The sequence below is a fragment of the Mustela erminea genome, chromosome 17, assembly GCF_009829155.1.
Source record: "Mustela erminea isolate mMusErm1 chromosome 17, mMusErm1.Pri, whole genome shotgun sequence".
Lineage (NCBI taxonomy): Eukaryota > Metazoa > Chordata > Mammalia > Carnivora > Mustelidae > Mustela > Mustela erminea.
This window is the reverse complement of record NC_045630.1, coordinates 42,468,889-42,496,601: the sequence shown is the minus strand read 5'-3', so window position 1 is coordinate 42,496,601 and position 27,713 is coordinate 42,468,889. Positions and strand designations below refer to the sequence as shown.

Genomic DNA, 27,713 nt, shown 5'->3' with positions numbered 1-27,713 from the left:
GGAGGAGGGGGGCAGGGGGGCAATGGGGTAATCTGTTACCTTCTCAGCACTTTGTCTAAGGTAATGACTGGGCCCCCAAGTTACTTGTGAAGTTTTCTTTCCTGCCAACCAGCCCATGAATGCTTATAGCCTTGAGGCCCTTAGAATGAGAGTACTTGTTAAGGATTCCAAAGCAGTGTTCCCAAGAGGCCCCCTTGGTCCCTGCATTCTGAACAGCTTCCTCCCCCCACTAAGATGCTCTATTCTTCTTTGATGAATTCTACCAAGAACACTGGACAGGTTTGTCCAAAGAAATCCCAGCATTATAAAAGTCCCATTGAATGGAAAGTTTCCTTGTCGCTTTAATCTAAGTCTTAAGAAAGGTTGAGGTGTCGCCCCACTCCCCCCACCACGGGGGGAGGGGAAGGACCACTCATCTGGCCTCAGTGGGCACTGTCATTTTCACAGCCCTCTTGCCTTCATCTTTATCTCAAAATTAACCCGCCTTCTTATCTTAAGTCATTGGGTTCATGGCCTGCTTACTCTCGGTGAAATATCTTTGTTGAGAGCTCTGAAGGTTTTTCACTTCAGAGAGCAGGACAGCTGAATACCACATTGTGCCTGGGGGTCAGAGGTCAGCATCACAGAGAAAACCCAGCTAATGCGTTGTGAAAGACCTTCCTTTTCGTGGGCAAGTCTTCCATGCATGTGAAACTAAGCCCATCTCTCACCTAGCACAAAGCCTTGAACAAAAAGAATGAAAAAAAAGGAATCTTAATTCTTCACCAGTAAGTGGATGAAGTAAAGATCTCATTCCAGAGAAACAAAACAACACGCAGGTGTTCAGGCAAGGTAAAAAGCCGTTCGTTCTATGCCCCAGGCAGGACACTCTGCCCACTGGAGGATGAAGGTACATGGAGGAAAAAATAACAGGGAACTGAAGAGATTTAAACTTCCCAAACCCTCACCTGCAAATGCCAAATATACCAAACATTTCTGTAAGGCAGATGTCCTACCCAGTTTTCATAGAATCAGGTATTGAAGTGTCTGGAGTGCTTCACAAGCATAAATACCTGGCCATTTTTTTGTAACCGGTGATTGCTTTCAACACCCCGCAAGCCTGGATGGCCACATTTCCGCAGCAAACGCTTCCCGAGGCAACATCCCACTCCGACAACGTTCCATCCCCTCCAAACGGTCTCCTGCTCACTGTGCAGTGTGTGCTTCTCCAAGAAGGAGAAACTGAGGCTAGAAATCTTGCCCCTGGGTTGTGAACAAGTCAGTGTCAAAGTCGGTAGGAAACTTCTGGGTGCTTCACGTCTTTCCTGTGGCATTAAACACACACTCCAGTGCTGCCTGGGTACAGAGCCCACACTTAGCACATGAACCTTTTCCCCCACTGACATCTCTCACGTGTCCTTTACTTCTGCTTTCCTCAAAATGCCTCCTGCCACATCACCTCCCCGGGTCGAGAGGGAGAGAAGTTTTTGTTATCTAAAGATACATATCATAGGGAAAAAATAACAATTTGGGGAACACGGGAAATGACTGGCTAGGAAACTGCTCTGGGGATTCACATGCTTTTCTTGGGCAACTGAGTTGAAATCTCTGCTCTGAGGCTTTCTCATCAGTCTGGGGCTTTGGCATAATCCTTAAAGAAGTCAGAAGAAGGAAGACCGAAATGAAAAGAAGAGAAAGTTAATCAAAATCAAACAGGGTTTTGTTTCTGGGAAAGGTGCCTTCAGGCAACAGACAGGAACAAAAACATCCTGTCCTTTCTTCCATTTTGTTCTGAGGCAGGACGGATCCAGGGCTGCTTCTCCGCTTAGAAAACGGGTCCCTGCAGTTCCGTCTCACCCTCCAGACTTTCTCACATTTGGAAGAACAAGGCCCTAACAGGGGACCTCTCATAGGTGCCAGCCTTCTGCGCATCAACTAAGTGTTAACTTAGAGTAAATACAAAATTCATCCATTATCGCTCCAAAGGTGTGGACAATGAATGAATATAAGATATACCTTGGGCATTAAAAACTCTGTCCTCTAGGAGTGCCTGGGTGGCTCAGTCGGTTAGGTGTCTGCCTTCCGCTTGGGTCAGGATCCCAGGGTCCTGGGATAGAGTCCCACATCAGGCTCCTTGTTCAGCTGGAAGCCTGCTTCTTCCTCTGCCTACCTGTGCTCTCTCTCTCTGACACATAAATAAATAAAATCTTTAAAACACACACACCCAACTTTGTCCTCTACTCTCTCCTGGGGAGAGCACAGTTTGGTTTCATATAGATTTGGAGAAAGAGAGACACAATAATGACCTAATCGAATAGTTTGAAAGCCTCCCCCACCTTTTTTTTTTTAAAGATTTTATTTATTTATTTGACAGAGAGAGATCACAAGTAGGCAGAGAGGCAGGCAGAGAGAGAGAGGAGGAAGCAGGCTCCCCGCTGAGCAGAGAGCCCGATGCTGGACTCGATCCCAGGACCCTGAGATCATGACCTGAACCGAAGGCAGTGGCTTAACCCACTGAGCCACCCAGGCGCCCCTGAAAGCCCCTTTTTAAGAGGAACCCTCTCTATGAACATTTTCACCCGAAATCCCCAGTGTATAAAACAGGTAATAACAGAGCTACTCTGGTTGAAAGGGCGGCAGCTGCTCAGGGTCCACTTGCCCTGCCCACCCAGGTCCCCTCCAGCCGTTAGAGGTTTCATCTCAGCTCCTTTCTCCCCCGTTACCGTGTCCATACAAGTCATCCAGGCAGATGGTGGTTTTTCTACGTTTAAAGGCTTCCCGAGAAGGCCCTTCCACACCTTCCTTAGGGCACTCATTTCATGTTAAGTCCTCGTTATAGAGAATTAGAGACAGGCGCCAGTCAACCTATGAGATTCAAAGTCCTAGAACCAGCAGGGATCCCCCCCACACACACTTCTGCTTTTCCACCTCCCCTCTGTACCCCTACACCCACACTGCTTTATTATATCCAGTGTCAGTTTAAGGTTTTCACAACGTGGAGCAATCTGAGAGCAAAATCCTTCTAGACTTTTATAATCCTACCTTTTAAGTCCTACACTTATCTCAACAACAGTTTTACTGACAACTTGCCTTTTCAAGCTCCCCCAAGTCTCCAGTAATGTAGTTTTTATAGAAAGGATTTTTTTCTTCTTACACTCATATTTCATCAGCTTATGTCATGATCAAGTGAAACTATGTCAACTGGCGTAAACAGATTTGGGAACAAACAGCTCTTGGTAAGTGTTCAGCCCGACTGGTGGGAGCAGAAGGGTTCAGGCACAGCCAAGAGCAGAAGGAATACTGGGTGTGTGGAGGGCATGGAGAGCAAGTCCCAGGAGAGGGCTCTGCTCTATGGGATGCCCGGAAGCCCTGCAACAAGATGAGGGTGAAATTCACAAGGCGGAAGACACTATTACACCTCCGCTTCGGACCTTTCCTGCTTCTCAATATATTCCTCCTGGCTCCACCTCTGGATTTCTTCATTAAGGGTGAAGACCGGGGGTGGGGGTGGGGGGAACAGATAAGGAAGTGAAGTGGACTGAAATAAAAAATGCAGGTTATTTCGGAATCCTTGGGCTCCCATCAAATGATCGGCAGTATTTTACTTGGATGGCATTATTTTACTGGTAGACTCATTCCGGGTTAGAGAGAGTCTCAGTTCATCTTACAAGACAGACAAGGAGTGGCTAAGAGGCTTGCCAGTGTAGACAGTGATGTGAAACCCAGAGCCAGACCCAGGACTCCTGACTTCTTGGGGGGTCTCCTATAGGTGGCAGTGCCTCCCCAGCGCAGCAAGATTTTTTCCAAAGGCTTTGGACGTGCTGGGGATCCAAGCTGCTTTCACAATGAACAGCTCTGTGCCAATTTCAAGAGCTCGTTTCTCAGATAGCAGGAAAGCTCCTGAACCAGGCTTTGCAGGAGTAAGCAGCGACTTCATCCCTCGGGCAGGAGGCATGGTTAGCTTCTGGGACCTGGGACCTGGAGTGGCCCTTTTTCCCCTAAGGGTTGGAGGCCAGCGTGGAGGTTGGTGGAAGCTCCCCACTGAGGGAAATGAAGTGGAGCAGCCTTAATCTCACTCCCGTCCTAAACACCCCATACATGCCGACCCTCTGCACCCCCGGCTTTGCCAGAGGTTTCCATACAGGGACTCCAGAAGAAAAACAAACACTTAACCAATAATGAATACGAGATTCATCTCTAGGAGATGAAAACAATTTCTATTAACCACAGGAGAACACTGGTGTTATTCCATATACCTCCCCCTTCACATTTAATTTATAAGAGTCGGGGAAGGAGGACCCTGTTAATTGAACAGGGACAAGAGAAGAAAATTAATAAGTTAACATACTGCTCATCAGATTTCAAAGGTAATTCTAAAATGTATAAGCATGGAGAATAGTGGTCTCTATGGATTTTCCTTATTCAGAGAGCCGCCTTTTCAGGAAAAAAGGTGATTCGTGAGTCCTCCCCAGGATTAGCTCAGTGCTGGCCTAAAAGGCATCTGCAAGGCTGTTAAACTTGAACCCCATATATTAGAGGACCCACTCCTGTGAAATTGCTGTGGGGAGCTCTGGGTTCTGGAAGAAGGCTCTAAGAATAAGCACTCAGTAGCAACAGGTATGGAAATCTGGGTTGCAAATCCTGGCCTGGAAATTACAAGGATGTTCGGCGGGAATTTATGAGAGCTAGATGGGGAGAAACGGTATAAATTATGGGAACTGAACCCATACCTAACAGGAAAAAATTGCAAGAAATGGCACACATTTCCAGAGCATGGAAATCCACCACAACGTAAACAAGGATCTCACTAGGGAGCTCTCTTCAGACAAGAGGCATCCATTTCCAGGGATCTGATTAACCAAAGAAGTGCTGCTTCCCAACTGCGTGTCAGAGAGAGTGAAGGAGCGAGGTCTCAGATTTGTGCCATGGAACACTGGTGTTATCTCAGCCACCACCGCGTCTGGGGGGTCAAATTCCAGAAACCCTGACACCCAAGAATAATTCCGAAGTATTTATTTTCCCTGAGGGCCTTGGAGCCATAATTCCACTCACTGGCAGAAATACTATTCTGTTTAGAGCTGTTAAAAACCTATTTTTAAAATCACACATTTGGCAGATCATCAGGACCAAAACCTGGTAGTCGAGGATAGTCTTATAGAAGAATAGAAAATAATCCATGGGAAAATGTCCCAAACCTGAGCAACACTTTCATGCATGTGTGTGCACACACACACATTCTCTCTCTCTCTCTCTCTCTGAGCATGAGTGCACGCACCAGACAGCTGCCAAAAGAATGAGGGGCGAGTCGGACATCAAAGATGATGGAGTGGGATGTGCCTTCTGTTCCAGTTTTCCGACATATTACCCATTGATCCCACGGCCTCATAAATTCTCTTCAAGAGAATTCATCCTGGCCCAGGGCCCTCTCCCCACTCCTTTCATACCTGAAAACCTTCCTCCTTCCTGAGTACCCTCTCCAGATTTCCCTACAGTCTGCACTTGAACTTTTCATGCCTGCCACACTCACTGTGCTCTTAATGCAGTGCTCCTTGACCTGGTTATAAATCTTTTTTCTTTTTTTAAGATTTTATTTATTTATTTGACAGACAGAGATCACAAGTAGGCAGAGAGGCAGACAGAGAGAGAGGAAGGGAAGCAGGCTCCCTGCTGAGCAGAGAGCCCAATTCGGGGCTCAATCCCAGGACCCTGGGATCATGACATGAGCTAAAGGCAGAGGCTTTAACCTGCTGAGCCACCCAGGTGCCCAAATCTTGTTTTTGACTTGCTTGCTCCCTGTTTCCAGCTCCAATTATTTCCAGTGTCAGAAATCAACATTCAGCTCTGCTACAGATTAATCATACCATGGGGACTGAAATAAGTTGTCTTTTTCTCTCTTTGTAGTGAGGAGCACAATTCTTGGCACACAGCAGGCAATTAATAAATCCTCACTGGTGGATGGCTGATCGGCTTCTATTTTCTGTAGCTGTTCTATTTCAGGAGATAGGATTTGAGCCAATCTAAAGAGCTCTAAGTGTGATGTTGCCCAGGCTAACGGTGGTATACGTAAGTCTGGGCTGTTACATCAAGCTCTTATGATAGAAACCTGTAAGCTATGTGCTGTCATTAAATTCCACATAGACACCACTTGACGAGGGGTCCCTGGCCCCTAGGAACTCATGATTAGACAAAAATACCACCATGTAACAAATGAATATGGGGAAAACTATAAGCTGGAAAGCAGCTTCCCTGGAGGTTGAAGAACCTCATTAACAGCTCTCCATTTGTACAAACTAACCATCTCAGAAAGCAGCCTACGTAGTCTCAAGGTTACGGAAAGCGCTGAGTTCCTCAGACTCACATTCCGTCCACGGCAGAATGGGCTGCAGAGCGAGCCAGAGCTGTGTTTGCATTTCTGCTCTACCACGTACCAGCTGTGACTTTGGGACAGGCATGCTCCCTCCCTGAAAGCGTGCTCACATCCCCAAAAATGGCCATATCACCATCGGCTCTTCCTGGTTGCTGGGATAAACAAGGGAAAAAATAAAGCCCCCAGCTCAGGTCCCAGCAAGTAGGTAGGTACCCAACTTCCCTCTGCTCTCCTCTTTGGAATGACCTGCCCACGACTCAGATGTTGCCTGTAGCCATACAGGAACTAGGAAGACCAGTTTATGAGGGAAGCTCATATGTGCCATTCCCTCTGTAAGTCCACGGGTGACATCAAGCCTCTCCACTGTGGAAAGACGACAGGGGCCAGGGTGTTGTGCATGGGTACACAGGCACGTGGGCAGGGGCTTTGATATTCTTTCCCCCAATGACCTGTCAGAGTCTTCATGGCAGAGAGGGTTTCTAAGATTTAAATGTCTAATAATGTCCAAGTATTTAGTATTTCTAGAAAATTCCTGAAGCATCCCAAGAAAGGGAGGATGAGGATGAATCCTCGTATCCGACACGTTCTGCCCATGGGTAGCCCTGGACTCTGCTTTCGTGGCAAAGGCAAGGGCAGGCCATCATTCTGGCCATGAACTTTGCCTGAGACGAAAACCGAGACCAGGCTCTGGAGGAAAGAAGCCCGCAGTGTTATCAAAGGCTTCCTGACAGGATTCCCGGTGGTGCCGAACAGGGATGCATTGATCCAGCTGTGTTTCGGGGTTCTGTCTGAGACAAGGAGTGTCTGTGATCAACGAAGCCACAGCGATGGTGGGTCTGGGCAATGAAACTGGAAGATGACATATGGTTTCTCAACTAAGGAAAACTCCCTTTCTCCTCAAATGAGCTCTGGTTCCACTGGAAAATGCACATTTTTGCTCTCACGCCCAATGGAAATGCCATCTTCCCGGCAAGTCCTCCCTAACCTCTCCAACGACGGTCCTTCCCTGCTTACTTCTGCTTCCTACACATTCCATACACATTCCATCTGGCATCACAGGGATGGGTACCCTGTTTCCTCCACCAGCCTGCATTCTCCTGCATTATTCCCCCTCCAATAACATATGTATGCGCTCAATGACTTTTATTTATCTGTTTTCACTGAAAGACGATAAGCCTCCTGAGGGCAGACACTTTTATGTCTGTCTTACTGATCACTACTGACCTCCCGGTTCCCAGCACTAGGCTTGGCCTCTGCCTGGGGCTTGCTACAGTTCGTTGAATAAATGAATAAACGTTAGCTCCGTAAAGGGTCAGCTCGGTGTCTCCAGCACCCAGCATAATGACTGGCACAAAAGTATCACATAGTAGAGGCTCATTAAACAAGGCTTTTTTTTTTTTTTTTAAAAACGATGACATTTTTTGAAGGGGCGATTTTTACGTAAATTGACATTAAAATAGGATACACAAATATGGCCTCCCAGTTAGCATAGAATTTGGACTGAATAGAAATCTGAAGATGAGTAATTGAGAATTAGAGAAAAAAAAATCAAAAATATATTCACAGCCAGGAAGTTATTTAGTCTATTATTCGACTGGCACCCTCATGAGGGTCCTAGCAAAACGGAAGGGAAAAAATTGAAGGGAAAAAGCAATCTTGAAGAATCTGGGAGGGACCTCTACTGCCTGCAAGGCACCTCAACTAATAAATATCACTTCTAGGTGCTCACGTGTTATAAGCACTTTGCCCTTCCCATCAGCTCACGGTCATGACTATGTCCCAGCGGGTAGAATGGTCAGGAATCAGACACATTTTATGGAGAAGGAAATGGAGGCTGGAGGCTACGGAACCTCTGTAAGGTCATAAGGCTAACTGTGATGGAGCCCTAGTCCCGAATCGGGTCCGCAGACTACCCAAGTCCAATGCTCTTCCCACCTCACTCCCACTAGACTTCCTGCCAACTGCAGACTGTGTGGAAGCCTTGAACACCTTCAACTTGTGCATCTGCAGCATCTGGCAGTCCCTGGGCCTGGATCAGTGTCAGTGAGAATGAGCTCCTTGGACAAGTGCTTCAGGGGTTGGCTTCAGAGCCAGACAGATCTAGAGGTGAGAACAAATCCCACCACTGCGATCTTGGATGTGATTACTTAACCTCCCTGTGCCTCAGTATCTTCATTTGTGAAATGGGATGATGATAAACTATACCTCGTATAGTTTGCTATAGGGCTGCAAGAAGGGAATGTTGATTAAGCGCTGAACATAGATCGTGTTTTAGAGCATCCTGTGATGGGGGAAAGTGATTGGCTCAGATGCTGGACACAGCCCATGAAGTCTTCCTTATTGTAATACTTGCTGTTTGGTAACTGTCTCCTCCCTGCCTCTCAAGCAGAGCGCAGGGGCTTTGCAGGAAGAGGTTAAGCCGGCAAGTGTGGTTTGCCTGCATCGGTGAGTGCCTAGCCCCATAAAATCCGCTAACAAGAAGCAGCTCGTTGGCTCTGCTGTCCCTCGGCATTCTGTCTTCTCGCAGAGGCTGGGTTTGTGCCAAGCTGAAGTCCCATGCCCCAGGGGGTCTCTGTGGGTTGAGTGAGGCAAGTGCTGTGAGCAGATCTTGTTCCCACTAGTCCCCAGGCTTTAGCTAAGGGCCCCTTCTAGGAGGGAATCTAGGAATGTTGAATGGGATCAATGCCTGCACCCTGGATTTCCTGCTTAGAAGAATCTGAAGGATGGTGATTTCTGGAACAGGAAAGAGAGGGGTCACCAGGAGAGATGGGCAGAACGGCGCTCATGGAGACAGCCTGCCATGACAGATGCAGTAATGCCAGGCATCTGCTCCGAGGCAAGTGGAGCGGCTAGTGGCTCATCACAGCTCAACTCATCAAAACCTGGGTATGGAGATATTGTGGGCCAATTAAGCCATTCACCCCAATACTTCACATCCTTTCCAAGCTGCCTCCTTTGGAGCTTAAGGGGAACCTGCACCTGAAGGGCAAGCATCTCTTTGATCCCTGTTGGCCCTAATCAAGTATCATTTACAGGGAAGGTTTCGAGCTGTCTCCAGGGCAAAGGCTTGGGTCAAGCTCTCCCTCTGTGGATTGCAGCTACAGTAGTTAAATTTTACATTTGAACCCTGGTGATTTGAGGACTGACCTCCACTTTATAAAATCCGCTCTCTCCTTGCCTGCCAAGGACAATTAGCCTGAAAGTCTAGGGCTTGGGTGGAAAGGAAACTGCAGCCCAACCTCGCCCCACCCACCCTAGCAGGCCGGCGGGCTGAGTGTGTGTAATGGGACGGGCTCCGCTCCCTGGGCTGTGGCAGACTGCTCCCCACCCTGGCACACCTGCCCAGAAGTCTGTTTCTGGTAAGGAGCTAGGTGAGTCCTCAGCCAACTATAGCCCCAGGATAGGCACTAAGCTCATTGTCTACAAAGCCTAGGGTTCCCAGGGTGGGGTGGGAAGGGGTGGAACAGTGCAAGGGGGCAGGGAAATGAGCCATTCAGAAGAAATGACGGCATAACCTAGAAAAGGCCATGTGCAGGAAGGAAGGAGTGATGGGCTCAGGAAAAGGAACCAACTAAAGGATTTTCATGTCTTCCAGTGATGAAGGAGTGTAGAACCAGTGCAAATCTGGGTTCAGTGACCGTTATACTCCTGCATGGGCACTCCCTGTGGATCTCAAGTAGGTTCTGAACTGGGGTGGCGGTGATGGAAGTGGAGAAAAAGGTCAGGGACAGCCCCTTCCTTCTACTTTCCCAAGGCCCAGAGACTCAGGACTCACCCCCGGATCTCACCAGGAAAAAAGAATCCCCAGAGGTCCCTACGTAGATTGATTCTTTGTTCAAAACTGGTTCCCCTTAAAGATAAATCCCACTAGTCATCTTAGCAAAGTCAGTCCGAGGGTCCCAAGTCCCATCCCAGAGGGGCTGCAGACTGTCCCACTGTGGTGGGGGACAAGAAGCTGGGGGCCAGCAGGACTCTGGCCTCCAAGGGCACCCAGAGCTGCAGAGGCCTCTCCCTTGTCAGGGCTTGCCTGGTTCTGTTGCTATTACCCTAGGCCTGCATGTACGTGGGAGCTCTCCCCAAGGAACCATGGGGAAGCAGAGAATGTTCCAGGGTGCAAGGCTGGGCTCTTGGGGTTGAGAGCCCTGAGGAGGTTTGGGGGTGGGGGTGGTCTCAGCATCAGGCATCAGGCCTAACCTCCAACTTCCTTCAGCCAGCCAAGTCAAAGGGAGGCTGAGGGGAGGGAGTGTGTATATTGGGGTGGGAAGCTCCCAGAAAAACCAGAAAGCAATCAGCTCTTTCTCTAGCTGTTGGAATTTCCTAATCCTCTCTTGGAAGTACAGTTTCCAAGTCGGCTCTGAAGATCCCTGTCTGGCTGTGCTCACACTCACTTCCCCTTAGTGGGGAGCCTCTATGCACGGCTCCCCTTACCAGGGTCTGTGGTCCCCAACCATGCAGCTCCCAGATTCCTCTGCTGCTCATCCCTTCCCAGAGTAGAGTCCCAGGCTTCACTCTTAGGGGAACCAACCAGCTATGAGGTCACAAATTCACCCCTACCTCCCCACCTTAGGTCTCACCCCTCTATCTCCTTACACCCCAGAGCTTCTGGGTCAGGGAGACCCTCCCTCTGAAGACCTCTCCCCTTCCACTCTCTAGGTCCCTAAGAACCTCAACACCCCCCCCCCAAGGCTGGGAGTGGGAACAACCCCCCCTCCCCCCATACACTGCAGCAGCAACCATCCAAGTTCAATCAAGTTGTGCCATTGTTTCAGCTTTGTCCCGGTCCCTGGGGAGCCCAAGCGCCTTGCCTTGCCTTCCCGCTTCCTTCCCCAGACCCCTCCACACACCCACCTCCAACTCCCAACGCCAACAAGCCCAAGACTCCGGCTCCGGCACCGGGAACAGTGCCGGGAGCCAGAGGACTCTGGCGGTGCCCGAACTCCTCCCTCCCTCTATCAGAGAAGCAGGGCCGCCAAGACCCTCCTTCCTGCAGACCCCACACCCACTGCTGCGGTAGTAGTGTAGCCAGGGACCGGGGCTGGGGCTGGGGTTGGGGAGCTCCCAACCCGACCCCAGCACTGCGGCAGCCGGGCGCTTACCTGCGGGGGAAATTCACCGTCCTTCCCGACCTGGGCAGGGGCAGATGAAGCATCTTCCCCGGCTCAGGCGGCCATTCGCCGGGTGGGCACCCAGCGCCCTCCCCGGCACCGCGGACACCCGAAGAGGTCTGAGCCCGGGCCACGCGGAGGGCTAGACGCCGACTGCTCGCCGGCCCTCCGCTCCCTTTTCTCCCCACCGCCCGGGCTCGCACTTACGGCTCCAGCTGTACTTAAAGCGACAGAGCCCCATTTCGCCGCCGCTGACTTCTGTCCCGAGCCCCGCAGATGCAGGCTGCGAGCGGGCTCTTTAACGCCCAGAGCAGGTAGACAAAGAGCCACCGCAGCCTCAGCCTTCCGGTGGCCTCGGAAGCCCGGGAGGTGCAGAATCGGGCTGGGGGCCTCGACCTCCACCTGGGCTGCTCCGGAATTAACTCCCGTGCTGCCAGCTGCGGTCCCTTGGGCGCCCTTACTCGCGCTACAGGAGCAGAAGGGGGTGTGGGCAGCGAGCCAGGGAATGAACTGGTGTATACCGGTGGGCACGGGTCCGGGAGGCCTGGGTTGAACCTTCCCCGGGCAGGGCTTCTTTCCAGACCGCCTCCTGGCCCCCTGTCCGGGCTCTAAAAAATTAGTCAGAATAAGAGCAGGGGATCCGTACATCACCTAAAAGGAGAGCGTGGTGGGGGAGGAAGGTCAGCCCACGTGCACAAATTACCAGGGCCTTGGCTCAGAGACCTGGGGTGGGGAGGGGAGATTAGGAAGGTATGCCCTCCAGTAGTGGCGAAAACCTGGGGGGCGGGGGTGGAGGGCTGTTTTTCCAGCTTAGGGAAATAGATATGGTGAAAGGTGTGCGTGTTGGGGGAAGACTGCCAGGGAGAGGAATCGTTCACACCTTGCAAGGATCTGTGCTTTCATCCAGGAGGCATTTTTAGCTGACTAAGAAAACGATCTCAAAGAGGGAGGATTTTAGTTGTAAAGAAGAACAAGTGGGATCCAGTAGCAGCATCCCCTTCCACTGAGCTCCCTTAGGGTCTTCCTGAGCTCCTAACTCTCCCTGGCAGAGACCGGGAGCTGCACAGATGCCCTCCTCACTGCTTCCTGGGGGGTTCTCTCCTTGCTCCTGGAGGGGGCTAACTGTGTAAGGTTGGGTCCCCATCTCAGTGTGATCTGGGCAAACCGGGGAGACCATGTTTTAGAAACGGACAGATGCTATCTTGCCATTTCTTGAAGCAATGAAATCAACAGCAGTGATCTTTTTAAAATGCACCCCCTCCCCCCGCCCCCAGTACATACCTAAGAGGTCAGTGTGCCGCTGATGCTGGGAAGCTTGGGGGTGATCCAGCTGCACACAGAGACCCTCTGGGTTCTCCTAGGCCTGTCACCTCAGCACCCTGAGCTTTCTGGGATGGGTTTTTGCAAAAGTTAAAGCACAGGAGATTCACACTCCTGAGCTCCTTCCTGCTCTCCAGCCTTTAAGGCGGTCTGGCCATGCTTTGAGTGCTAGGGATGGCCCTTTTCCCTAAAAGCCCATCTGGCTCTGGTCCTCTGATTGCCCAGGGCCACTGACCTGGGGCTGCATCTCTAGATGGGGGAACTATGTCTTGGAGTTCCCTTCAGAGGGATCCCCCAGCACTGAGTTGAGAGGGGTCTACTTCTGAGGTTGCAGAAAAAGCTGTGGTCAAGTTTTCTAAATATGCTTGGAGATCAAAGGGGAGTAAAGAGCTGCGGTGATCCCAGCACGATCCCAGCATGGGGCGGGGAGTTGATTTTTATTCCCTTTACTCAATGCTGGGTGGTTTCAGTGGTAGGACTTAGGAAAGGTGCACCAGATCCCAGGCAGACCACCTTTGAGGGGAATCAGAGCAAGGCAGGTGGTTTTCTCCAGTGTTTTCACCCATCTCGGGCCCCAGACCAAACCCCTATCCTGGTTCTTCTGTCTTGGTCATGTCCACAGCCAGGCCATCCTCACCACCACCCCAACTGGAGGGTGAGCGTAATCAGTTTTCTCAGGAGAGTCTGCCTGGGCAGCTGTGTTGGGGCTGGCCTGGGTCATCTGGGGAACAGCTTATGGTGACACATACCATAAGGGATTCTCTTTAGCCTCAGCCAGCATCCTGAGTAAAATGACTTTGTCTGAGCCAGAGGAATGTCACCAGCAGGGGATGTTTTCCCCCAGATCTAGCTGTGCATTTTCCATAAGGTTTCCTCCTTTGCAGAGCCTGGAGGGAGGGGAGACCAACAGAGGTGAGGCACAGTGGCTTTATTTGGAGGGGCAGGCATCTTTGGAGCAGGGACTGAGCTCTCCCAGAACATTCCTTCACAGCCTTGCAGAGCCCATGTGGCCCTATCCCTCTTCTTCACACAAGGTAGCCTGCCCATCCTCCCTCTGGCCCTCCCCCTCTGCCTGCACGGCAACCCCCCCACACCCCCAACCTCCAACCCCCACCAACAGCAGGGATTAGGGATAGGGAGCAGGCGTAAAAAAACCAACTCGAAGCCAGCAGCAGGGCACAGAAGAGGAGCTCTCAGCTCCTGAGTTTTCTCCTTGTCCTCCTACCCCCACCCAAGGGCATTCTGGGCTAGAGGATCTCTAAACCCCTTCCTCCTGGGGTCTGATTCTTGAACTGCTAGAACCCAGTAGGAACTGAGGTTTCTCTCTACATGTTCCTCTTTCCTTGTGGATGAGGAAGGTGGATTGTAGGATTGTAAGGTGGGTTCTACTTACCCTTCTGCTTGGGGGTGGTTCCAGGGGCTTTTATAGGGGAAGGAGCAGGGGCCCAGAGACTTTAAAAAATAGCATGCAAATTAGCACCTGCTATTTTCAGCCAACAGGTCAAAGCACTTTGGGTAATTGGACAGCATCACTGAAGAGAAGTGCTGTCTGGGGGCTTCTGTGAAGACAGTAAAACACAACCTCCCCTGTCAGCAGACCCGGCTCAGGCGCTTGAAGAGGCCCTGACCCTGCCCATCGTGGGGGTGTGGCAGAGCTGGGTGTGTGTGTGTGTGTGTGGTGGCCTCGTTGCCTTGACTGCAATGGTGGGGGTGGGGGGCATGCAGGGGGTGACTCTGAGCTCTTCTTCCCAGGTCCCAGGCTGCACAGTTGTAGCCTGGGGCAGGAGTGAGGGAACAGCTGAGGCATGTGGTGGAGGGGGAAGACACCTGCTGATAGGGAGCTGGGAGTCAGGCACTTTTCCAGAATGAAAACCCAGCCAAAGAGGGAAAGAGGAAAAAGGCCCATCTATCTTAGATAGGCCTTCCCTGTGCAACTCTGGCTTCTCTTCAAAGAGCCCTTGGGACCCATGATCTCATTGGTCTCCCATGCCAGCGCCATCAGAGTGCCTCTTTACAAGGGGGAAACTGAGGCATGGAAAGGCTAGGAAATGTTTTATGCAGAGGGCAGAGTCCAGGTTAATGCACATGAGGTCTTTTACCCAGATTCCTCAGAGGGGTGATACCCTCCCCACAAGCCCTCCACCGCCTCCATTCACACCTCAAAGGATCTCTGGAGTCACCCTGGCTCAGGCCCAAGGTCCTCCAGACCAACGTTCTATCTCCAACAGGAACATCCAGAGACAGTTAGTGGGAGGCTCTGGTTGTGGCCTTGACCATAATCTCAGAGGTTAATGGGGCTGGTGAGGGTGAGGTACAAAAAAAGAGAAAGACTTGCCAGAAGGTCCCTGTGCTTGGACCCAGTGTCACCTGCCTGGAGGTCTCTGGGTTCCAGTGTCCCCTGTTGGGCCTGACTACACACTGATTCTCTGGTGAGCCCCAGAAGTGAGACCCTTGAGAAGACTAGGGTCCCAGGGTAAGCATCCACCACTCTGTCCCTTGACCTACCCTCACTTCCCCAATTTCCCATCAACAATGAAGCTATTTACTTCCTTTGCTGGAAAAGGCCCTGCCCCTCCAGAAGACTGGGCCAGTCAGAGACGCTCCCTTGGAGTCTATAGGGGCAAGCTGAGCCCTGAGACCCCTCCACGTCCTGGCCAGGCTGGGCTGGCAGCATCCTGGCAGAGGCAGAACAAAGAGCATTTTACCATGTCCAGAGAGGTGATAGGAATGAGGAAGAATTAAACCAGAATGCAGGGACAGGGGAAAGGACTTGGGGGAGGACCCTGGTGAGTTAACCCTGGGGCCACACTGAGGTGGGATCCCTATGCTCTCCATGGAGAATGACCTGCTCGCTCCTTTAGCTCCAGCTTTTTGAACCTACTCCCAGATCCCCCAAGGACCCTGGTGACTCCTAGAGAAACCATCTGTCAGCACCTTGACAGAACCACCTATAAAAATCATTCCCAGCCTCAGTGGTAACACTTCCACAATTCTGATTTTATTTCCGAACAACCAAATGCTCTAGCCCGAGGCAGGTGTTACTATAGTTGCTTTGGAGCATCAAAGGTTAAGAGAGTGGTCTCGGGGCGCCTGGGTGGCTCAGTGGGTTAAAGCCTCTGCTTTCAGCTCAGGTCATGATCTCAGGGTCCTGGGATTGAGCCCCGCATAGGGCTCTCTGCTCAGTGGAGAGCCTGCTTCCCCCTCTCTCTCTGTCTGCCTCTCTGCCTACTTGTGATTTCTGTCTGTCAAATAAATAAATAAAATCTTAAAAAAAAAAAAAAAAAAAAAGAGAGTGTTCTCAAGTAGTTTGGCCCCAGGTTAGGAAAGCCATGATGACATTTGTCCCAGGCTAGGGATCATTCTCTATTAGAAATGGAATTTTCTCCAATGGATTTCTTGTCTTCTCAGGGAGGCCCGAGTTTTTAAGAGCTCCTGGCGAGCTTCTCTCTGCTCTTGACCTACTAAGGCTGGACCTTCCCTCACCAACTTCCAGGCTCTTCCTGGAGGATATGTGAGCTACACTGGAACAGATCCGCTTCACCTGGTCACATAATCCAGAATGTCAGAGTCGAAAAATTATGTACAGCTCCTCTGGTTCAAGTCCAGGGCTCAGAAAGGGCAAGTGAATCCTCAAGGTCTTCCCACAGCACCTGGGCTTCCTGGTTCCCAGTACAGTGTTCTTTCTAGTGGTCAGCACTCCCCCGTCTTACCAACTGCCTCCCCAGGGCCAGCCTGAGGCTCAGATGGAAAGGTTCTGAGGGTAGGTGGGAGAAAGTTTGGATCAGGGGCACGGGAGTCACTAGACGGACAGCAGAGTGTCCCAAAGTCCAGCACTGATCCCAGCTGAGAATTCTTTGGAGCGGCAAACGAGCCAAACAGAGGAGAGGGTCCTGCGCCCAGCCATGTTACTGTTCTGCAAATATTTACATGACCTCTGAGGAGACCTGCCTTTCTCACCACCCCACAGCTGGGACAGGCAGCAGAGAGGAAGCACCCGCCACCAGATCTCACATAGTGAGCTACTGTTGCAGCAGTCCTGCTTGATATCCTCCTGCCATCATCCCAAACCTCAGAGGCTCTGTCTGCTTCTGAGAACACAGGATGGAGAGGACGATGGAGGTATGGGGGACAGGTCCAGTAGGACCCGGTGGACCCTCAGCCAGCCTCCCCGGGCAGATGCGTGCATGTGTGTGTGTTTACGTGCGCCCACATGACTTCAGAACAACCACAGCGCCCACTGTCCCAGGTTCTCCATTACTGAGGTGGAGCTCTAATCTCTGGAGAGAAATAGGAATAAAATCTCGTATGATTTGAGAAGACATTGTAAATGTGTCATCCCTTTTATCCTCAAAGCCCTGCTCGCCATGTCCCCAGCCACCACCTCCCACCCTGGTCTGAGCCATCACTTTCTCTTGCCTGCATTATTATAGTACTTTCCTTTCCAGGCTTCTAGGTTCTCCCTGGTGTCCCTGTGGCCATGCTCCTCATAGTAGCCTGGCAGACCCTTCACCAAACATGTCAGACCTCACCATTCTTCTCCCTGAAACCTTCCTGGTTTGGCTAGAAGAAAAGCTAAAGTCCTGACCCTGATGTGTAAGACCCTTTATTACTTGGCCCCTGGCTGCCTCCTGATCTCATTTTTTGATTACTCTCTCCCTTGTTTATGGTGCATCAGCCACATTGACCTCCTTGCCGTTCCTTGAACACGTGCCCATCCTTGCCTCAGGGCCTTTGCACATGCTCTTCTCTGCATAGTGTGCCAGAAAAGCCTTCCCTGACCAGCAGAGCTCAAACAGCCCCCTCCCTGTCACTCTCTGCCTTACCCTGCTTTATTTTCCTCATGGCACACAGTGCCACATAATCTACTAGGTATTTATTTGTTTGTCATCTCTTTTTTGATCTTGAGTTCAAGAATAGTGTCTATTTTTGTCCTCTTGCTGTATCCCCTAATGTCTTATACAGTAGGTACTCTACTGATATTTATTAAATGTATGAGTAAATATCACTAAGTGGGTATTATCATCTTTCAGACAATGAGATAAACCATGAAGAAGCTAAGTAACTTATTTAAGTTCATGCAGGTGGTGAGTGGCAAACATGAGAATTCAACCCAAGTCATCTGGACTCTAGAATGTTCTATCAATGCTGCCAACCTGCCTCCAAAGAACAGAAAACTCACTACAGGGACCAGCAGAGACATAAGAGACCATATAGCCACTGCCTCCCACACGTCAGGGGCACCTACTCAGAGCCGGGAAGGGCAGGATCTCTTCGCCGGAGCCTCATGCAAGGAGCTTTTTGCTCCTGCTACCTCCAGAAAACAGGGATCCTCTGTGGAAAGTTCACTCCAGCAAGGGCATGGGGCAGCTGGCTCAGGAAGGGATGGTGACAGGCAGATGATAAGCCCTGTCCCTCCTCTTCTATTAACACTCGGCAGAATGTCAGCAGCCCCAGAAGTCCCTACCGCGACAAGTCCTACCACCCAAGCCCGGCCACGAGCCTGGCCACATGGCTGGGTACATGTAGACAGTGTCACTCCTGAATGGCCCCTTGTCATCAAACCCACAGGAGCCGAGATGGAAACCAGACACTGAAGTGAAGGATGGCTGAGACACTGAGAAAGGTGACCAGGGAGAAGCGGGCCAGGAAAGGAGCTAGAAGAGAGTGGGCAGTCAGGGAAAGAGGCAGGATCGAGGCTGGAGATGTGTCCCTGTCTTCCAGGCTGCAGATGCCCCCCTCCCCAAGAAAGAAGGGACAGAGCACGGGACAGACCCCTTTAAATACCAGCTGGACAAAGGGAGCAGAAGGGCAGGCTGGCGAGAATGGCTCGCCCTGCTTGAGTCAGGCCCCCAGGCTGAGTGCACGGTCACTCACTCCTTTCTGAAGAGTGCTTCCACCTTCCAGACACCCTCTGTGCCTATGACTGCTGAATGCCCCTGCCCATCCGCAGCCTCACGTCCCCCGCCCCCTGCCACAAGCATTCGTGCACACACAGCCTCTTTGTACCCAGCCGCCTCACACACGTGTTCGGACGGGTCTCACACAAGTGTCTCTCTCTCATCCCACTCCTTGGTGTGCACATCACGGACGCACTGGCTCTGTCGATCCATGGCACGTGTCCCAGCATCAGCCTTTCCTACCTTGTCTCCCCATGACGCTGCCTTGCATAATCCGTGAAGGTCGAGCTGTCTCTTCTGGAGCTACGTGCCTTGGGTCTCTCTGGGCCTGACTCTTTCCTTCTGCCAGTTTTTCAAAATCCAGACTTTTCTACATCTGCCTGCGCCTGTCCCATCGCTGCCCTAACACACAGGCAAGAACAATCTAGGCCCGTAGACTCTTTAGGGCACCCCCATGCAAGCTCAGTGGGTTAAGTCTGACTGCCTGGCCTGCTGGCCTTGTTTAGCTGCAGTGAATGGTCTTTTGCTGGCTGGCCAGAGACATTTGATAGCCCAGAGGCCAGAGCGGGCCCCTTGCGGACATCCTGGGACAGTTCAGCCTTTGAGCCAGAGTCAACAAGGACTTGTATTCACAGAGGCTGCTCCTTCTGCCTCTTCTGCCTGTGGTCCTGAGCTCCCGGCTGTGGCTACTTTGTGGCTCTCCAAAGAAGATCCTATCCTGGAAAACATCGAGGTCACTTAGGGGCATCCCACATGGGGGTCTCTAACAATGATTCACTGGCCAGTCAATAGCATGACCTGAGAACATACTCTGCTGGGTGCTGAGAAAAAATAGCAAATAGGGTCTCTGTCCTTAGGGAGCTCCTACTCCAGTGGAAGGCACGTGATCCCTGCCCCAGAAATTCTCCTAGGCTTAGGGGGCACCAGGGCTGCACACAGAGGGAAAAGGCTTCATGGTATGCCCAGCCGGGCAGTGGGTATACCAAAAAGAGCACAAGACATGGGAGTCAGAAGGCCTGGGTTTTGCTTGGTTTGGCTACTTTTAAGTACTGTGATCCTGGCAAGCCAAGTTCCAATTTCTTCACTTGCAAACTCGGCAAAAGAACATCTAATTCAGTGTTAGGATTAAATAAAGTAATGAGATATTAGTGTTTTGTAAACCACACATGCTATGCAATTGTTAGAGAATCTAAAAAGCACAAGCGACTACAGTTTAAGTTAAATGCACAAGTTCCAAGACAATCCAGAGTCAGAGAGCAATCACAGTGCAATGGGATGGATTAGAGAAGGCTTATCAGAAGGAGGGGATGTGGCAGACCAGTGGGCAACTGGCTATCACCACCCTGGGGAAATGTTCCATTCTATAGATGGTCTTTAGGACCTTTATTGCTTTAATTTTCTAGAAGCCAAGAGAAGGGAGGGAGGTAACATTCACTGAGCCCCTGGCTGCAGACCTAGTATATTAATGCAACGTATTTCATAACACCCTTCTAGGAATCTGATTCCCATGTAAGTATCCCCACTAGAATGGATTCACAGCTTTCCCAAAGCCTCAGAGCTGGGATCCAAACACAGGCCTATCATACTTCCAGACTTACGCTCTTCCTGTAATATCAGAATGCATGGAATTTCCAGGCATTACTTGAGCCCAGCTGGCTTATCATAGAATATATAGGTTGGTGGGGAAAGGAGGACGGAGCTGACAATTAAAAGGGAGAGGACAGGGGCGCCTGGGTGGCTCAGTGGGTTAAGCCGCTGCCTTCGGCTCAGGTCATGATCTCAGGGTCCTGGGATCGAGTCCCGCATCGGGCTCTCTGCTCAGCAGGGAGCCTGCTTCCCCCTCTCTCTCTCTCTCTCTCTCTCTCTCTGCCTGCCTCTCCGTCTACTTGTGATTTCTCTCTGTCAAATAAATAAATAAAATCTTAAAAAAAAAAAAAAAAAGGGAGAGGACAGGCAAATGGACAGGCAAGTGGGCAGGGCTGTAGGGAAAAGCCAACACCCTCTCAACAGCTTCCTCAACCCCCTATCCGTCTTGATTGCCGACCAAATTGTATGTCATCAAACTCAGTGAAAAGCCCAGGAGCTCAATTGTAGGTTAGTAGGACACATCAGAGGAGGGGCCCTGCCTTGGGCTGCCCCAGTTGCCAGGGCAACGAGCACACATCCTACTGCCCCTCGGGGATACCTGGCTCACTCCAATCTTCCATCAACCCTGTGGGGTGTGAGCAGACACTGTGATCCAAGTTAACCCCACACAGCCTGTAGAGTGCTAATGCTGTTCTGTTTTAAGAACTAAGGGGTGTTTCAAAAGCCAGGAGCTCTCTGAAGCCACCCCCTTCTTCCATCTGGAGGCAGGAATCAGACTCCACACCCTCCGTCCCTTCCTTTCCTCTCCGCTTCCCTCTTTATAACCAATGGCGTTTGCGTCCCACCCACTCTGCAGTCACCATTCCCGTAGACGTTAACAGAAAACTGGGGCGCCTGGGGGGGCTCAATTGGTTAAGCGTCTGCCTTCAGCTCAGGTCATGATCCCAGGGTCCACATGGGGCTCCCTGCTAGGCAGAAAGCCTGCTTCTCAGTCCCCCTCTGCCTGCCACTCCCCCTGCTTGTGCGCCAGCACGCTCGCTTGCTCGCTCTCTGTCAAATAAATAAATAAAATCTTAAAAAAATAAAAAAATAAAAAAGAACATTGCTGCACCTGTGCCTCAGAGCACCTGTCCTCTCACCCTGAGGGATTTCTCTAAGCCTGTGTGGAACACGCTAGAAAAGCCAGGATGCAATGTCCCGTGGAGGCAATGTCCCACAGCCCATCATAACTGGCAGTCGAAAGGTGAATTCCCATGCTTCTGCGCCCACTATGTAGGACAGCTCTGACCAGTGTTCCACGCAATCCTCCAGAAATCCCTGAGGGCCTGTTGCCCACTTCAGTAACCTGCGCTGGCTTTCTTTCTCTTCCCTGGCTCACTTCCCCGCTCACTTCCCCAACAGTGTTTTCTAGAATCATCTCCCAAATAAACCACTTGCACTCAAATAAACCACTTGTCTCAAGGTCTCCTTCTGGGGACTCCAGCACAAGACACTCTTCCTAGACTATAAACACATGTTTCTGTGCAGGAGACACACAGTTAGCAGGTCATGGCGGGAAAGGGGCCACGTCCACTTGTGTGAGCGTGCGTGCAATTGGCTTAGCTTTGCTGCATAACTACCTGTGGCCCAGAACTCCCATTCATGGGAGGGGTGCCATCTGCCACAGGAGAACACTGTACGAGCGGGCGTCACAAGGTCAGAACATACCCACCTTGCTAGGCAAGCCACTTAATGTGTCAGCCTCAAATGAGGCTCAGAAACAGCCTTTTGAAGCATAAAGGTTAACAAACACTTTTCCAAATACTGTATTGTCATTTCAAATGTGCACGTGATGGCGTAGGCCCGTCCATTTGCGAGGGCCATCAAAAGGCTAACAGACAAGAGCTAACGCGTAGAACACCTATATAAACATATTAACAAATTTAATCCTCACATCAATCCCCCAGAGTAGGTCCCATACATGACCCATGTTTTCCAGCTAAGAAAACAGGCTGAGGGAGAATAAGTACTCACCCAACCCCACACAGCTACTAAGAAGAGCTAGGACTCAGACCCGGGAGCTGGGAGCCTTCCTGCTAAGCCACTCTACTACCTTGCCCCTGGTATGCAGTGGTATGTCTAGGTAGACAAGCCTGTTCTCAGAGGTCTGTTGACTTAACTGCCTGCCACAGGACTAAAAGAGTATCAAGATGGTGTTGAAAAGCATAACAAGATCATCCTTTGCCAAAGAAGTCAAACTCAGAGAACTCATCTGCCAAGCTGAAGAAATCTTATCTGGGGACTCTCACAGCTCCTGATTAAGACAGAGGCCACCAGCCAAATGAACAGAACAGTAAGTTGAGATCAGAATAATATATTTCAAACCAACAGCTCTTAATACGTTTCAAAACCCTCCCACTTGCGTTTTTTTTTTCTTCACCTGAACCTCACAAGGCAAAAATGGCTATCTTTTTAGACCTGAACAAACTAAGAGTCAGAAAGGCTAGATGACTTGCTCAGGGCCACACAGCAAACTACAGAGGAGCTTTGGATGGAAGTCCCGATCTCCAGATGTCCCCCGGCACCACAGAGACCTATCAAGCAAAGCTGCCTGTATGAATCTGTGGGTCAACACTGTAATTGTTAGATGTTAATCCCGAAATGGCAACAACCACGGTTTACTTCAACTACACATCCCTTCTTTTGCCACTGACACAGGAGGCATCCTACCTCCCTTTCAGATTTGAAGCCCTTCAAGGACAGAAACTAGAGTTTCCTTCTTGGGCTCAAATGTTGGGTTTCCCCCTGAATGATTCCCTACTGTCCTCTACCCTAATTCTTGTGTTCCATGGGCAAAAGCCAGGCCTGGGCCAGCTGCCCACCAGGTGGGATACCTCCAGAACTGCCAGGAAACAGGAGAGATAAAGGGAGAAGACAAACCCACCCCCACTGTCCATTCAAACTAAAAAAGGTTCTCCTTCTTTTGTACAAACCCTACGAGCCCAGTGCCCATTCCAAGAGAATTCTTGTCACTGATGGTGGACGGGGTGGGCATTTTGGGGTTTATAGGTCAGATATCAGCTGAACTGGAAAGCAGCAAATGAGGCTCCTTCTTGGGCAGGTGGCTGTAGATCGAGGCTGAGGTCAGCTTCGCAAGGCTGGGAGGTGTCCCTTTAAGGCTGGGGCTCATTGCCGCTGGGAGCCAGCCTGGGAGAAAGCAGGGGCCTACAGTTTATTTTAGTTGACATTTTTCAACGTCAGGACACTTCAGAGCCAAGAAGGAAACGAATCCCATCTGTTCCTGAGCCCCTAAGCACAGTTCAAGAGGACAGGCTGGGGAAGGGAGGGGAGGCGAGGAGAAAGCAAGAAGCCTGAAACATCCAGCCACACACATGGAGCAGGAAACCACCTGAGGAGAGACACAGGGCACAGCAGACAGTCGCCAAGAAATCCCGCTGTCCCTCCGACACACACCCGCAGAGCTCTTTCAAGATGGGGCCTGCTGGCTCTGCGGCCTTTGGCACAGGTCGCTGGACAGCAGTCTGCCAGGGCTGCTGATGACACAACTCTATACCATGGGAATGGCGCCCACTGGAGGTGTGCAACACGGCGGTACGGCTGCCTGCGCGGCCTGGGGGTCCTTCTCCTTAACAGCCACAAAGCTCAGACACACAGCCCAGCCAAGCTGCCATTCACGTGGGCAGAAATGGAGACATTGAGAGGGCAACCCAAGTTCAAGTAGGGAGGGAATGGAGGGCCTTCGCACCCCTTTCCCCCCTCGGCATACCTGCTCCCCATGCCCAGGGCCTCTATTTACCTCTGCACGGGAGCCCATCCTTGACTCCCCTCGGGTTCCAACTCTGGGTGCCAGGGACAGGAAGGACAGATGGCCATGGAACTTATCTTCTTACTTAGATTAAATTCCAGACCTTCCTATTTTTAGAAAGACAAATTCCTGTTCGCTTTTCAAGAGGTAAAAATGTCTCTCAAACTGTCATCTAGGACAGTCCGCAGCCAACTTGAAGTTGTCTACAGTGTCATGCTTTGGAGATCACCCTGGCAGGATGAGTGTCAGGTCGTGATTGGTCTAGGTGCCAAATGTTAAGAGGATCATTGACAACTCGAGAGCTTCCAGGCGAGAGTGACCAGGATAATAGAGATTTGGTGAAAAACTAGGTCATTTAAGAAAGTAATGAAATAAGTTATTTTTTTTCTTTTGGTCTAGAGAAAAGACTATCTGAATGACCATTAAGAACACGTTGAAATATTTGAATGAAGATTGATGGTTATTCTATTTTTCTTGGATGGCAGCATTTGAATCCATAGGCAGAAGGGAAGCAGATTTCAGGTGAATATTTAGAAACTTTCTCATAATTTTGCTCTATTTGAACTAGAATAAGCTTACTGTATCTTTGCAAGGCAACACTGAAAGACCAGCTGTCAGGAGTGCTATAAAGAAGATTCTTGTCCTTTATGGGAAGATAGATGAGTCCAAAATCACCGAGATGCTTTAGAAAAATATGGTTTCCTAAGTAGCAGAGAATCTGCCTTGGTAGGTCTGGAAGGAGACTTGGAATCTCTATTTTTAAAAAGACCCATTAGCTATAAAACTCTTAGAAGAAAACACAGGGGCAAAGGTTCATGACATTGGATTTGACAGTGACTTCTTAGATACAACACCTAACGAACAGGCAACAAAAGAAACATTAGATAAATTAGAGCTCATCAAAATGAAACACTTTTGTGCTCAGAGGACACTAATAACAGAATGAAAAGGCGACCCACAGGACAGGATCGTCAGAAGGGAGGCCCCGCAGGGAACAGCCCTAACCGTTTCATGAATAGGGAAAACAAATTTCTTCGAAACAGGACATTTCCTAAATTATAAAACCTGCACGGAAACCACAGTGAGGCTGGGAGGGCCAAGAAGGGGGCTGAGCAGGGCCTGTTCAGGACTCTTCGGTCTCCTGCTGGAATCGAGAGGATGCCTGGTCTCTAATGAAAAAGCGTAACACTTAACTGTGAAAGCACATAATTGAGGAGTGACTGTTTACATTAAAATTACTGGGGTTATAAGTGGGTTCCCTTCAGCTCTGCCTTCCTTAGCATGCTGAAGGGTGGGTGTGTTTCCCAGTTCTGGAGGGGAAGTCAACAACGGAGAAACCTTACAACTATCAAGTGTTAAGAGCTCCTTCTATTGGGGCGCCTGGGCGGCTCAGTGGGTTAAAGCCTCTGCCTTCAGCTCAGGTCATGATCCCAGGGTCCTGGGATTGAGCCCCGCATTGGGCTCTCTGCTCAGCAGGGAGCCTGCTTCCTTCTCTCTCTGCCTGCTTCTCTGTGATCTCCGCCTGTCAAATAAATAAATAAATCCTTAAAAAAGAAAAAAAGAGTTTCTTCTATTTGCAGACCGCCCGTGAACACCACACGTGAAATCATCAGACGCAGCTCAGTGTCAGGTCCACTTCATAGGCACCGCTGGCCAACACTTTCTTCCCCCTAGAACTGCAGACTTCCCTGGGTTTGCACGTTCTCATCCATGCTATCCTTGGTGAAGCCTGCTTTTTTTTTTTTAACTGATTCAGAAGCACACACCCTGTCTGGAGGGAAGGGGATAAGGAAAGGGTGCGAGAAGGTGGGTTAAGGGCATCGTTCCTGGCTCCCCTCTGCCTAGCATTCCATACCCTCACACCCCAAAATCGATGTTCCCAGGATTGTCCAGCTGCCCCTACCTCTGTCCCAGCTGCTGATTCTGAATGCACTCGGGTGAGACTACACCGTCCCTGGGGGCAAATCTGCGACCCTCAGAGGGCAGAAGTCCTTCGTCCTCCTTCAGAATGACATTTTAACAATAACAATAATGACCAGTAACAGCGAAAACAAAACAAATCCAAAAACCAAAAATAACAACAAAAAAGCTAACATTTACTGAGCATTTACAATGAGCCAAGGATTATTCCAAGCACTTCCTATGTATTTACATATTCAATCCTTACAATCATCCTGAGATAGGTTCTATTATCTGCATTTAGCAGACAGACCAACTAAAGCCTGGAGAGTTTTCCTAACTTCCCCAGGCTCACACAGCTAGGAAGTCCTGCCACCTGCCTCAGACTGGGATCTCTCCAAAGGCAGGAGTCCTGTGCCTTCCATGTTTGGGAAATTTTCTGCCATGGCCATTGGGTGCACTGTGGGGGATGGCTCTCACCTCCCTCTCTCTGGGAGCTCCCTAAGGGCTGGAGCTCTGGCCCTTCCAACATATACAGAACTTTCAGAGCTCTCTGCCTCACAGGGGTTGTGCCTCCCTCTTCCTTATACAACTGAGAGCTCTCAGAGGGCAGGGACTGGACGCTTCCTCAGAGAAGCAGCTTCCCAGCACAGGGGCTGTCCAGAGCAGCCGGTCACACACCTTGGCTCTCCTTCCTGCCCAGCAAAGTCCTCTGAGCACCAGAGGAGCTGGACAGCTTTTCTCGAGTCCCGGCTCCAGGCTGGTGGATCTGAGCGTGAGGCTGGGCTGGCCTCTGGGATTTAAGAGGCAGTAAACAACCCCATTCATTCATGAGTCAGTTGTTTTGTTCCAGAAGAGCCTCATCAACTGGACAGGCCCTGCCCAGTCCCTCCAAGTTTGTCCCCAGGGGTAGGGAACAGCGGATGGCCTGGAGCATAGCTCTTAGCCCTTTCCTAGGTGGGGCTACTTTTCATTCTCTTGAAACTTGGGGTTTTTATTGGGAAGAGGTAATCCCTGAGAGGGATAGGGGGAACGGGTGTTGTCACTACTTGTGTGGTCCCTTGGAAAGTCCCAGCAAACCAAGAAGGAAGACAGGAAGTAGAAGTGAGCTGAAAGATGCCCTGGAGAAGGTTCCAGAACCACTACAGCTCTTCAATCTCACAGCTTGGAACAGTTGGGCCAGGACCCCTCCCACTCCCGACGCTTCTTTCTTCCTATCATTTCCTTCATTTCCCAGACTGTCACCCGTGTCCCCGTTGCTCCACAAACCCAACCCTGCCAAATGGGAGAAGAAAAGAGAAGATGAGGGTCCCCGCGAGGCAGAAGGGTTTAACAGTCGGGGATGGAGGCTAGGAATTTGCATTACTGGTAGAAGGTCTGTAGAGGAAAAAACCAGAGCAGCAGAAATTGAGTGCCACGAGGGAAGGCACGGGACAGAGGGTCTGGGAACCCTGGCGAGGGAAAGGGAGCCACAGTATCACTTTTCTGTTTCAGTACTGCTTTCATTTTCTCTTTGAATTAGACTCGGAAGTAGACAGATGTAGTACCGCCATCCTCTTTTCACAAATGGGATAGCAGATGAGGTTGTCCAAGGTCCACACGGAGTTAGCAGAACTGGGACTAACACCATTTCCCAAAACCCTTCCCGCCAGCCTTTGGAGAGCAAAGGACCGGGGAGGAGGGCGGGGCATACCTTAGAACGACAGCCATCTGGGCCAATGAGAGGGAGGGCCCTTCGTTGACCAATCAGCTCC

At 50.6% G+C, this 27,713-nt stretch overlaps 1 protein-coding gene across 10 annotated transcripts in view; it reads right to left on the bottom strand.

The window, feature by feature from the left end:
- Positions 1-27,713, bottom strand: part of NAV1 (neuron navigator 1) — a 251,598-nt gene that overhangs the window by 64,391 nt on the left and 159,494 nt on the right. The window lies entirely within an intron of this gene.